General features: G+C 41.0%; 1 protein-coding gene across 1 annotated transcript in view; it reads left to right on the top strand.

Annotated features, from left to right (window-relative positions):
- Positions 1-13,740, top strand: part of jade2 (jade family PHD finger 2) — a 202,749-nt gene that overhangs the window by 50,245 nt on the left and 138,764 nt on the right. The gene's annotated exons all lie outside the window — the stretch shown is intronic.

Here is a 13,740-nt window from a genome sequence, read left to right as displayed (position 1 = left end):
CCAGAATAAAACGCTTCTCCTGGAAGAACATCAGGAAAGAGTGCTAGCCAGTTGAATTTACACATTTTTTTTCTTCTCCATTCCTCTTTCTGCTACTATGACTACTGAGACAGACGAGCCAAATGTTTTCTCCTCTCCTTGTGTTTTGATCCCATTTCATCCTGTCCGTCTCTTAAATATATATCTTTGCCTTTTCTCGCACTAAAGCCCCCCCCCCCCCCCCTCCCTCTCGCCTCCTCTCCGTCAAGCTCGGTGAGAGGAGAAACAAATAGGAGCGAGGCAGCCATTTTTCAGAAGCCTGTGGCCCTGCGATGAAGAAAAACATGGGAAAACATTACTGCTGTGGTAGAAAACAAACAGGGAGAAGAGGATGAAGGGAAGAGAAGAGAATGAGATTGTTTAGTATTTTAGTTACACACACACACGTACATATTTGTGTGCTTTATGTGACGTTTGGGTTTTGTTATTTCAGTATTCTTGTCACGTACAGACCTTTTATTGTAACATGCCTGGTTGTTCCTGTTGGCATGATTTACGGTTCAAACAACTCCTTATTTATATTATACTGGCTCTTTATGCAGCCCCTCAGTTCAGCCTCTGTCTGAAATGGGCAATTTTAGCTCCTGTCTCTTTAAGACCCCCCCTCCTGATGAGCCCAATTTGTTCTGATTGGAAGCTGCCCCCCTTTGCAGACTGTTCTGGAGGCTACTTATACAAACAGAAGTAGGATTTCACTTCTTTATCTCATTCTTTACTTCTCAAATACATCCGTACATGTCCGAGCTGAATATGCAAGTTGGAAATCGCAAACAACCTGTGGAACAACCTTAGCAACAATGGACGGCCGTTTGTAGGCGAAAAATCTGATGTCATCATGAGGACGAAGTAGAGGTAACCTCGCAAACCAGACTGAATCTGGCTCTTGACTTTCAGGGAGCATTTTGACATAGGTTCACCTCAAGTTTTGGACGTTTTGATGGTGTTTTACATAGACACCTGACGTCATAACTGTATAAAAATAACAGAATATCACAAAAAGCATGATATGGCTCCTTTAAACTTGTGCATGTTAGCCGGCTCCAACTTTGTTTTTATTGTTTTTGTGTTGATAATTTCATATTTTGTGTGCACAGACATCGCGTTCCTGTGTGTGCATTTTATTTTCATTGTTGAAATTGGATTTTATTCATTGCAAAATACAAACATAGGAGGGAACAAAATGTTAAAAATGCTGCTCAGATGTTAATTCATTTTGTTCATCCTAATGCAAGAGAGCAATACTCCTTGCTTCCGTACAGACAACACAGATTCTGTTGCAAAATGATGTACTGTATCAGAGCTGACAGGCCATATGTGCACTTGTGCTGTATTTTCTTTGGTTGAAAGCTATAATTAGTTATATTCATGGCGCTCTGTTGGTATCGAGGTACTAGATTCCTGTCTTTGTGCAGGTTAAAGAGGCAGAGAGAGTGTGTGTGTGTGTGTGTGTGTGCGCTCACTGAAATCATTGAGTCACTGTATTAATCCACTGATCACTCCTCTCTCTCATTCTGTCACTCTCTCATCAACCCCTTTCTCTCTTTGTCTGTCTTTTACTCACTCTTAATCACCCACTCAATACTCTCTCTCTCTCTCACACACACACAGACACATACACACAGACGCACACACACACACACACACGTCTCTCCGAGTCCTGTGGACCTTCCAAGCAGCCAATCATTAGAAGCCAGTCCCTGTGCTGTGATGTGGCTGCTAAAATTAGCCTCCTCTCTCTGTGAGTCGACATCTGCCATGACGCACTGGAGAGCCAGGTAACCATGATGCCCAGAGGAGAAAAAAACTCCTCTTCTGCTCATTCCTTCGCCTCTCTATCCCTCCTCTCCTCCTTTCTTGTATTTTCTTTTCATTCCTTTTCCCTCTCCTCTCCTCTCCTCTCTCACTCTCTTTATATCTCTCTATGACTGCAAAATAGATGCAAACAAATAGTATGCAAGGTTCGGAAGTGTCACGAAAAGGGCGCAATATCAAACCTTAGTCTCGTTTAATTGGTCTTTAATGTATATGTATATGTCCTAATTTAAATGAGGAAACTTTGCTCATGATCTTGTCTTGACTGCGTATGTTAAAACAACATTAAACAGTGATGCATGGAAAAGTTTGGCATGTTTTTGTGTTTAATGAAAGATAGGATTTTGTAATGAATGTTTTACGTATCTCGTACTGCTTTCATCCCTTTTTCTCTGTGGCATGTTTGATACATCTTTACCTCAGTTTCTTGTCCTTTTTTGCCTTCAGCAGGTCTATATAGATGTGGACACCTTTACTAATATTTCAGTTTGTTAAGTCAACAGTTTAATGTCTTTTTTTGAGCCTGTTTGCGGCTCATATATGAGGTCTAACTCACTGTACACTGCCGTTGGTTCAGCTTTCATTACTTTTTGACAGTGTAGAGTGATTATTATAAAACCTTTACCTGGCATCATCTCCTTATTTGACAGTTTATTCCTTGCAGAGGAAGAGCTCTGGTGTTGGACAGCTAGTTTCCCTTATTTCCCTAAAAGCTGTAAACTAAGTAGCTTTCACTGTCTAGTCTGATTTCAGTTCTTTTGGTCGGCCGAGGTTCAGTCAGCACAGACTGTGTTGAGGGCTGTGATGTATCAGCATTTCTCTGGGCTTCATTTACTAGTGACAGATCTTTCCATCACTGCTCTGATAGTAGCTGTTTCTGAGTGCTTCGCTCATGGAAAACTCACATGCCGGAAAGTGGGTTGTGTTACCATGACGACCAGCAACTGTGAGCTGTCATGTCATTAGCTGTGGCATAAATGCATATCTAGCGGGGTTTGTAAAATGGTGATTTCCGTGTTTTGAAGTGTTAGAAAACATAATATGTTGCTTATGTTTTTTATGTGATGAAACCTGAAAAATGTATTAAGTAAGACTCATTTTTATCCAATCTTGCGACAGCCTTGGCCCACCCATGTGGCACCACCCTTTGGGAACCATTGATTTCTATTTTCTGAACTTTCATTTCAAATGTTTTATCAGGTTGAGCTATTTTCCTGACATTTTGTTCCCTGTATCACACTACAGGCTCTGTTAAGAGTCTTGAATTTGACTTTGTGAAACCTGCAAATATCGTCATGGGTAGAAGCTCTGTTTCCACTGTGACCTCCCGTTGTGTAAACATGAACTCATTTTGTTCTCATGGTGGCCTAATTAAGAAAAAAACAGAAAAAACATGCTGGCCGTGGGATGTCAGCCAGCTGCAGCAGTAAACTTTGCCTGCAGTGATTTAAAAAGTATGTGAACGTTCAATATTTCATTTCCTTCCTGCAAAAATTGAATTTTTTATTCTTGGCGTTGAATACGTTTTTCCCTCTGAGACAACTGGACTTGTTGTCTCAGAGTTGTCTTTTTCAACTTCATTAGAAAAACATTTATATTTTCAGTACATATCATATATCTATTTGAGATTTTCACTCAATCGTTTACACATTTCAGTTCAGTTTAGAGTGGACAGACTATTTTGATAATTGAATTACCATTTTAGTCATTTATTTAGCAAGTATGCCAAAAGAATCGCTGGTTTTATCTCCTCAAATGTGATGATTTAATGATTTTCTTTGTCATTCATGATAGTAAACTGAATGTCTTTGGGTTTTGGACTGTTGTTTGGACAAAACAAGACATTTTAAGGCATATTCACTATTTTTTTCTGACATTTTATAGACAAAACGATTAATTCATTATTGAGAAAATGATCAGCAGATTAATCGATAATGAAAATAATCGTTTTCATTATCTCAAAATAATAATATATAGTTTTGGCTGTGGTGAACTAGCTTATGTTAAGCTATGTTGTTTGATTTAGTTGTTTTTCACTATAATTCAGTTTTATTTTCTTAAAAATTGACTCTAAAGTTGTTATTTTGGTCAAGAACTTGGCAAAGCTCATTGTATCGGTAGTAAGTATGTTAAACTTGACTCACCATGCAACCCTGCTGTCCTTCTGGGTCCTTTGCATCTTACGGGGTGCTGTTAACTATGGCATCCATTATCACAGTAAAGAAGGCTCTGGCAGAGTTAAGCAGTCAAATTATAATAGCGGAATGGGAAGTGAAGGGCAGAGCATCCTCCCTCGCTTTCTATCAGTACTCTCATCCCTTTCAAAGTCACACATGAACAAGGCTGATTGTTTTTCAAGATAACCATGGAGTCAAATGATAGTGTGTGATGTCGGGTGGCCTTTAAAAGCACTTAAAGCACTTTGTCACTGTGCTTCAGGGAAACTGGCTCAGCAACACAGTAATAACAAGGTCTATTGTTTGTGTGAAGGCTGGGTGTGCACCTGTTTGAGTGTGCGCAGTGTGCTGTATATGGATGTATATGTATTGGGTGTGTGTTTTTGGGGTTAAAAGCATTTGTGTGTTAGCATGTACACATCCGTGTGTATGTCTCTGTTTCTTCCCCTGTTGTGGGTGTGTTTAATTATGTTAGTACTGTGTGTCTACGTGTGTTCGCGTCTCTGTTTATGTGGATGTGTATTTCTGCCTTGAGTGTCGGTGTGAACGTGTCCGTGTGTATCTCTTATCTGCCTGCCTGACTGTGTGTTTCCTGGTTTGAAATGTCAACTTTCAACAGTCATCATCTGTGGTTTCTGTTCTGTTCGGCTCAGGGGGGAAGCAGACAGTGCTAATCTATCACCGCTCTGCAGATGGTCAGAGATAAGAGTTAGTCCACAAAATAAGATAGACAAGCAAACTGCCTCATACAGCATACAGACGAGCTGAATCAGAGCAGTGCAGAAGCTTATAGCCTATAGTTTACAGAACAAGGTACAGATTGTTCCTGGAAGATTGCAGGTTCAAAGTTTGGAAAAGCTCTCATGGGTTTTGTGTTTTTGTATCTATAGTGGCAATTTATTTTTCCTTTGTGGCTCAATAATGCTGTATAGAAATATAGTTGTATAATTGTACTTATGGTAGCTGTAGAGGTTGCAGTACCCTAACCTCTAACCCTAGCAGTAGTAGTTATAGTCGTATATGGCAGCAACAGCGTTACTTTGGGCACAGTAGTAGTGTTGCCAGCCCAGTATTAGGCTAGTATTTGTGGAAAGTTGAGTAGTGGTAATAAAAGCACCAGTAGTGGCTGAAATAACACGAGTTACACTGTTAGTACTAGCAGAAGTAATTCTACTTGTGTAAGGAAAAGTGGTAGAAATAGCATCAGTAGTTTGCAGCAGTGGTGGGGACAGTAGTAACATTAAACTCTTACATTTTCCTGGTCTTAAAGTCTCTTGAAACCTATTTTATTATTTTCTATTTTGTTTTATTGGAAAGTTCTTTGCAATTTTGTTCAAAAGTGCTACATAAATTAAGTCATTATCGTTATTATAATCTTACTATTACTTACTGGTATACGATTACTAATATTAGCAATGGCAATAGTAATAGTGGTACCATGCTTTAAACCAGTTGCACCACCAGCTATGACAATCTTTGTAGTACGGTTGCAGCTTCTCAAATGTGAGGATTTGAAGCTTTTCTATGTCACACATGATAGTAAATTGAATATCTTTGGATCTTGGGATGTTTCATCAAACAAAACAAGACATTTGAAGACATTATAACGGGCATTTTTCAATATTTTTCTGACATTTCACAGATTTATAATTCATCGATTAATCAAGAAAATAACTGGCAGATTAATTGATCATGAAAATAATTGTTATATTTGTCATATTTGGAACCTGAATAGTTGTGGTAGTCAACAGTAGTAGACTTTAGGCTGTGTTCAGACCAAATCAGGTGGTGTGGTGTGCAACCGCAGGGTTGAGCAGGGGTGTGTGTGGGAATGTGGGTGTATTTGTTTGTGCTCTAGAACGTCTGAAACAGTCAAAAAAAACAACGTTTTATTGATCTGATTCACCGGCTTTCTCACTACCACCGCTCCCTCCCTTCATTCACTCTGATCTCTGGCTGTCATTGGCCACCGCAGCCTTCAGCCGCAGTGACGTTGGGTTGCTTTTCTCAAAAGGTTGGCTGGCCAAAATGTCCTCAGCTGAAACGCACTACCCCCATTCAAATGAATGGGACGCCACACTGCCTGATTTGGTCTGAATACGGCCTTATAGAAGTAGTAATAGTGGGTGTAATTGTAATAATAGTGGTATAATAGTGGTAGAAGTATTAGCAGTAGTTATCATGGTTGTTGTAATATTAGCAGCATTGTCATACGTCTTCTTTGAACCGTCTTTATTAAAACACAGGTGATGCTGTAGTAGTAGTAGTAGTAGTGGTGTCAGTATTGGGAATTCAGGACTTCATACATATACATGTGCTATCCCATGTGTGCCCAAGTGTCATTATTAATGCCTGTCATCCCCCCTCTACCAGCACACACACACACATACACGCACGCACACGCACACACATACACTCCATAGACCCTGCTCATGTCATCAGTCCAGATCTAGATTGGACTTAATGAGAGCTCTGCTTGCATACAGCTCATAACTCAACACAGCATACTGACCTACTGACTGACTGGACAGAGGACTGTGTGTGTGTGTGTGTGTGTGTGCGCTGATTTTTGGGTCAGTGGTTAAGGTTAGGGTAAGGGTTAGGTTAAGGCAAGGAGGGTTAGGGTAAGTCTCCAGGATTTTAATGTTAGTCTGTGTAAATAACTGTATAACTGTGTGCAAAAGACTGCTTGTGTTTGTTTGACTGTGGCTGCTTGCATGTCAGTTCTATCAGTATGAGGCTCTGTGTGTGTGTGTGTGTGTGTGTATGCAACAGTGACTGTGTGTGTGTGTGTGTGTGTTTTTCTGCTGTAGTGTTGAACTACTGTAGAGTTCCTACGCAGCCTTTATCGGAGCAGCTGAATCTCTATGGGTCTTTTTTCCTATCTTTATTCAAGAGCGTGGTATTTCAATTTGAGAGCATGATTTACTGATTTCACGTTCAGATTTTGTAATTCTTTCCTTCAAAACCCCTGCCCTCGCACTCAAATAGCCACTGCTTGCGTGCAGATTTGCTCTGCTTCTGCTCAAAGTGTATGCTTGCACTCAGATAAACGTCTACTCTCAGATATCTGCTCGGCTCTCAGATTTTTTTTTGTGCAATAACCCTGTCAAAACTCCTCAACCAATAGAAGGCCAGGTATAGTGTAGACCAATGAAATGATCCCTGCCTCTTGGCGGGGCACGTTCGCTTTACTTCTTAGAGCGTCTCGTACAGGCGTTAACCGGGTTCGTCCACTCTCGCCCTCTGAGGCTTTGTTAAATGTACTTCCCTTGCCTTCTTCCCAGTTATAATATAAATACCAGTACTTTTTACTATAATAGCTACATATAATAGTAGCTGTATAGCACACTGGCCTCCCATCAATGTGCTAGAGGAGAAAATGATGTCACTTTCATGACTCAGGAGCAGGAGTCGAGCGGTTCGCCAAAATCATCGCCTCACCACAAAATGTAGTTGCTCACTCTAGTTATCTTTGTTTTCTACTGTCTTAATGTGTCAGCTAGTTACTTTTGCTGTTGGTATTTTCCCCATCCCTAGACAATGAAATACAGATAATATTTTTTGTTAGTTGCCTAGCAACACTTGAAAGCCAAAGGGCGGGAGTGGATGAACCTAGTTAAAGAGTAACCGATTGTACGGGATGCTCTAAGAAGTAAAGCGCCTGCAAGGAGGGAGGGATCATTTCATTTATGAGCACTACACGTGGCCCTCTATTGGTTGGGGAATTTTGACAGGATCATTACACAAAAAATCAGAGGGCAGACGTTTCATGAATGCACAGAAGCAGCCCGACTGCGAAGAGAAGGGCTGAAGCTGGAGCAGGAAATCTGTGCAAGCAACAATATATGTGAGTGCAAGCATACAGGTTTAAACAGAAGAGGAGCAAATCTGCGTGCAAGCGGGGGCTATTTGAGCGCGAGGGCAGGGTTTCGAGGGAAAGAATTACAAAAATCTGAACGTGAAATCAATAAATCATGCTCTCAAATAAAAAGACCATGCTCTTGAATGAAGATAAGAAAAAAAAAAAAAAGCCCCATAAATCTCATCCATTTGGTTTCAGTGAGAGGTCATCGATCACTCTGCACTGCATGATTTGATAGCTTGTGATGCAAACCGTAGTGATGACTGAACAAAAAAAAATTAAACTTGAGTTATTGAAATGCAAATGAGCTTGACGTCTGCAGCATGACAACCTGTCACATTTGGCTAAATGAGGAAGCATAGGCAAGAAAATAAATCATTTGATTGTCGCTGAATCGTGGATAAATAAGGATTTTAAGCATCCAGCTCTGCAGACATATAGAAGCTTCACAGAGGAGCGCGGCAGATGTTGATGATGTTTCTGGTGTGTAGATAATGTTAGAAAGAGTAAATTAAGTAATAGCCTCTCAGCTAACCTCACTGTGACATTTTTAGCAAATAATTAGCTGTTTGCAGCAGGAAAAAAAAAACACAAACTTGATGAGCAACGGACTGAAATGGCCACAAGCAGCTGAAAACAATGGATGATGGTGATGACATATGAATTAATCGCATGCTGAGGGGGATTTTCTTTCTATCTGTTGGAAATTTACAGTTTCACCCCCCCCCCCCCCCCCCCCCCTCTCTGTAAGAGTCGGGCATCCACTCAATATTTTCATTTGCAAATTATGATTTATCATATTTGGAAAGCTGAGTGGAAATGGCAAAATTCAATCACATGTCCTCGGAACAAAGTTATTACGGATGATTGATGCGGAAAATCTTTCCAGCGATAAATAAATCATGTGATAAATGGAAAAAGAAATGCACTTTTTGAGTAATTACTGACAGAGTTTCCTTGGCCGCTCCAGGCTCATTGCACAACAGTCTCTGTCCACCGAAAGAAGCCAGAAATGACGTTTTCTCCTGTCACTCGCAAAACATAACTCTTCATTAGTGGCTCCATTATAATACAGCCAAGTGCATTTCTTTGTTTTTTGTCTTTGCATGAACTACAGAAGACATTAAATGACTCTTAAGAAGATAAACAAGTTACTCAGATCGAATCAGCCTTTTTAAAGTACTGGTTTTTCCATTTTATGCTGGATGTTTTTCCGAGGGAAATGCGCAGAATTTGTTTTTGCGTAAAAAATCTGCGTGATAGTTTGGTAACAGCGACTACTCTTCTGCCCCGACTTTCCCGCCCTGGTCGTAGCGTCTTTTTATAATGCCCCCCCCTTTTTCCATCTGTTTGTCTATCATCCGTCATCCATCATCCGGGCTGGGTGACTCCCAGCTGTCTGTCACAAAAAAGAGTAAAGAGGACAAAGAGGGCGGGCAGAGGATGAAAGGAAAAGAGGGATGGAGAGAGGGAGAGGCAGAGAGAGAGAGAGAGAGAGAGAGAAACAAGGCAGAACATAAAACTGCAGGAGCTTGTAATAGTGTTTCCTAGACATTAATTAGCTGCAGTCATTCCTGTAAAAACACACAGTAATAAAACTGATATACTGAGATCCTCTCCTCTTTTCCTCTCCTCTGTTTTCTTCCCGTTCTCCTCTTTTCTCCTTCTTTTTCCATCTCTCCTCCTCAGTTTTTTCTCCCTTCTCCCTTTTCTCTCCTCTCCTCACTTTGTCTCCCCTCTCTTCTCCCCTTTTCTTTTCCTTTTTCCCCTCACCTCTCCTCATTTTTTCTTCCCCTTTCTTCTCCTCTTCGCGCTTCTTACGTGCTTCTTTCTCCTATTTTTTTTTCCTCCCTCTCTTCGCTCCTCCCTTTTCCTCTCCTCTCCTCTTCTCTCCTCTCCTCTCCTAATTTTTCTCGCCAATCTCCTCCCTTTTCCTTTCCGTTTTCCTCACTTCCTCTCCCCTCTCTTCTCCTTTCACCTCTCATCAACTCATTTTTTCTCCCCTTTTCTCTCCTCTCCCGACTTCTTATCTCTTCTTCTCCTAATTTTTCCTCTCCTCTCCTTTTCTTCTCCTTCTTTCCTCTCCTCTCCTCACTTTTTCTAACTTCTCTTCTCTTCTTTTTGGCTGGACCGGCCACAGACCAGCCCTATAACCGCGGCTGTCCGTGAGCGAGTGGTCAGCCGGCCGAGTGTTGGAGTTTCCCCGTTGGCCGTCTGTCTTCGGCACAGGATGATGGAAGCCGGGGACGCAGTATGACTGTGTTTCCTGCTCTCAGTTCCGGTGTTAAATGCAGTGAAGTAATCTAAACTCCTATTTCAAACAGACTCACACCAGCGTCTCCTCCTCTACTGTCCAGTGTGACCAACTCTTCGGCCGACAGCGCTGTCAGCGGCCGGCAGGAGAGACGCTCCGTGGTGTGTTTGGATTTTTATAACTGAACTAACACCAGGATGCAAACTTTTTATTTCTCTGACGTTTTCACATCACAAACGATGAACAACAGCATGTAAACACCAGCCTCACGTCGGCTGTTATATCAGTTCGGTGTGGGACGGCTGCTCTGAAAGGTGCGCTTGATTTGACTGTAACTGCGGTAACCGGGGCGGAGATAAGCCTCCTGAATTTGCACCCAAAACTTTCATTTACAATTTCCAACGCAGCCTCCATGATCATTGACCAGGAAAGAGGAGAGAAAAAAGTCACACAGAGGCATAACCATCACTCTGACAAAACACTCACTGCAGAGTGAAACAGATGAACGAGCAGGGGGAGTTAACAGGTAATTAGAATAGTTATAATTAGAATTAAAATAACTTCTCTTTCAAATCAAACATATGGATATGAGTGGAAAGTTTTGTTCTTGCAACTGCAACTCAAACGTAGCTTAAGCATGTCATGTGATAGGCTATTTCAGTTCACTTTACCAGCACATATTACCGGAAACTAAAGAAAATCGCAGATGAACATTTAATATCCAAGAATTTACAGAATAGACACAACCACTGACTATCCCTGTAACAAATTGGCCCCAATTTCACACTTTGACCAGACACGGTCCAGCCATATACTAGGTTTTGACCTAGTCTTGTCTTCTCCTTTTACATCTCCTAATTTTTTTTCTGCCCTTTTTCTCTCCTCTCCTCACTTAATTTCTCCTCTCCTCTCTCCCTTTTTCCTCCCTTCTCCTCTCCTCTAGTTAGGAGTAAGAAGAAAAAGTGAGAGAACGTAGTCGGGAGAGGAGAGAGAGAGACAGAAAAAGAAAAAAAAAGAGAGAAAGATTAAGGAGCAGTGGTTCGCCCTCAGTCTCTGTCTGTCCTCTTCTCGTATCGCTGTAGGCGAAGGCAAGATTCATCATGGCCTTGGCTCACTGGCTAACACACACACACACACATGCACATTTTTAAACACGCGCACACTCGCACATAAATGCAACACGCGGTCACATACTCACTAACACACACGGTCGCAGAGGGGACGAACACGGGAAGAATGTGACACAAACACAAAAAAAAAGTCACACTGTGTCGTGCATAAACAAACATGCACGCACACACGGTTAAACCCACACTCGCGGTCGTTCACACGCGCGGCCTCTTGCACCATTGCATTATTTATTTGTGCTGGCTGGCAGACGGTAAAGGCAGCCAAGCAGCAGAAGCAAGTATCCTGCTTTTTACATATGGCCTTTTCATATACTACTCTGTGACACACACACACACACACACACACACACACACACACACACCAGTTTCAACCTCGTCTGTCCTTGTCTTTCATCTCTCTTCCCACTTAAATTAATATCGCTCCCCTTTCCTCTCTTTCTCTCCTGCTCACTCTCTCTCATTCCTCTCATACTTGGTGATTTGTCTTCTCCTTCTCCTTTCTCCTGCGCTCTTGTTCTTTCTCTCCTCTCCTCCCTTAGTTAACAATCAGTCTGCTCTTCCTCATCTCCCTCTGTCCTCCTACATCACTATCATCCTCTCCTCTCCTCTACATGACTGTCTCTTTTTCTTTATGTACAAATAGTGTACAGAGTTTGGAGGTGTCATGAATAGGGCAGGATATCGAACCTTAGTCTTGTTTACTTGGTCTTTTAATCAGATGTTTCCTGACTCGAACGAGGAAACGTTGCTAATGATCTCGTCTTGACTGCTGGTGTTTAGAGCTGCAAAGATTAATTGATTATCTTACAACCGTTCAATTAAATTACTCGCCAACTGTTTTGACAGTAGATTAACTGTTTTGAGTCCTTTGTTCCAGCTTCTCAAATGTGAATATTTTCTGTTTTTTTTAAGTCTTGTGTGATAATAAACTGAATATCTTTGTGTTGTGGAGTGTTGGTCGAGACGAAAGAAGACGTTTGAGGACGTCACCTTGGGGTCTGATCATTTTTCACCATTATGTGACATTTTTATGGACCAAACAGCTAATCAATGAATCAATAAAGAAAATAATCGTTAGTTTCAGCCCTACTTGCTTCAAAAAGTTTAGCGCGACAGGATTTTGTAAAGAATGTTTTACGTACTTCAAAGTACTTTATACTAAAATAATAAAAATGTTCAATACGGGTACTCGTATCAATATCAGTATTGGAAATCTATACCAACTCATATACCTAGTCAAACAATAAACCTCTTCTATGTTTTTGTGTCTACTAATTTCGGTGATCTCTCTTATGTTTTTATCTGAAGATAAAAATAGATAATAAGCACATACACTGGGGAAAAAAAAAAAAAAGTATTTATTCAGGGATGTTACTCATAACCTTGCGAGGCAGCTGGATTTGCGAGAGCACAACATCACGAGATCCAGCAAGAATCCATCCAGTCAGGCTTCGAGTTATGTGCTTGTGCGTGACCAATCGCCGTCACAAATCCAGCTGCCTTAAAAGGTAAGATGTTGATAGACGACGATGGTGAGATTATTCATCTTGTTCACCTGCCAAGTCTTTTATTTTGAAAGCGCTCGCCCCCTTTTTTTCCAACAGTTTTAACGGGCGACTTCTCAGATGGTTCTTTTGTAACAAACCATGTGGCGCGTCAGATTATGTTATTCAGGGAGCCAAGTTCATTTGCAGGAATGGTCCTGATCACACCTTCACACCTGAAACTGCCAGTACAACCTGACTGACTGCCGCTGAGCAGCTCCGCTCGAGCAGCTGGAGGTTTTTGATCAAGCCCACTTCTGTGAGAGAGATATTTAGAGGTTACAGAGACTCAATGAAACTGAACCTCCTGTATCACTGCTGATTATTGTTAACCTTGCTCTATGTCACATAACGTCTCTACTTATAAAAATACCGTCAATTTCTGAAAATTAGTGGCGTCCAAGGGTCATTCTGTGTTGTGAAAGTGATATATATATTGTAATTAGAGCTGCAATGATTAGTCATTGATTAGTCTCCAACTATTAAATGAATCGCCATCAATCAAGTCATTTTTTCAAGAATAGTGAAGTTAATATCTTTGGGTTGTGGACTGTCAGTTGGGACAAAACGAGACATTTGAGCATTGGGAAACACTGACTGACATTTTATGGAGCCATCAACTAATCAATGAATCGACAAAATAATCAATAGTTGTGGCCCTAATTGAAAAATGGAAAATGTTACGGAAACTTAAAGGAGAACCTCCCTCTTCTACTAGATAATATAATATTTATTCTTTTTCTCACATTTTACCACATTTTTCCTCTCACCGGTCTCTTTTTTTTGACAAATCTTCTTTTTGGAGTCTCTTAGGTAAAAAAATAAATAAGGTGAAAAATCCACATTAGTGGATTAAATGAGGGAAGGAGGGAGGGGAAAATGGAGAGGTTAATGGAGAGATGGAAGGGGGAGCAAGGGA

This window comes from Thunnus maccoyii, chromosome 13 (genome assembly GCF_910596095.1).
Source record: "Thunnus maccoyii chromosome 13, fThuMac1.1, whole genome shotgun sequence".
Lineage (NCBI taxonomy): Eukaryota > Metazoa > Chordata > Actinopteri > Scombriformes > Scombridae > Thunnus > Thunnus maccoyii.
Note: the sequence above shows the minus strand (reverse complement) of the source record. Positions and strands in the feature narration are given on the sequence as shown.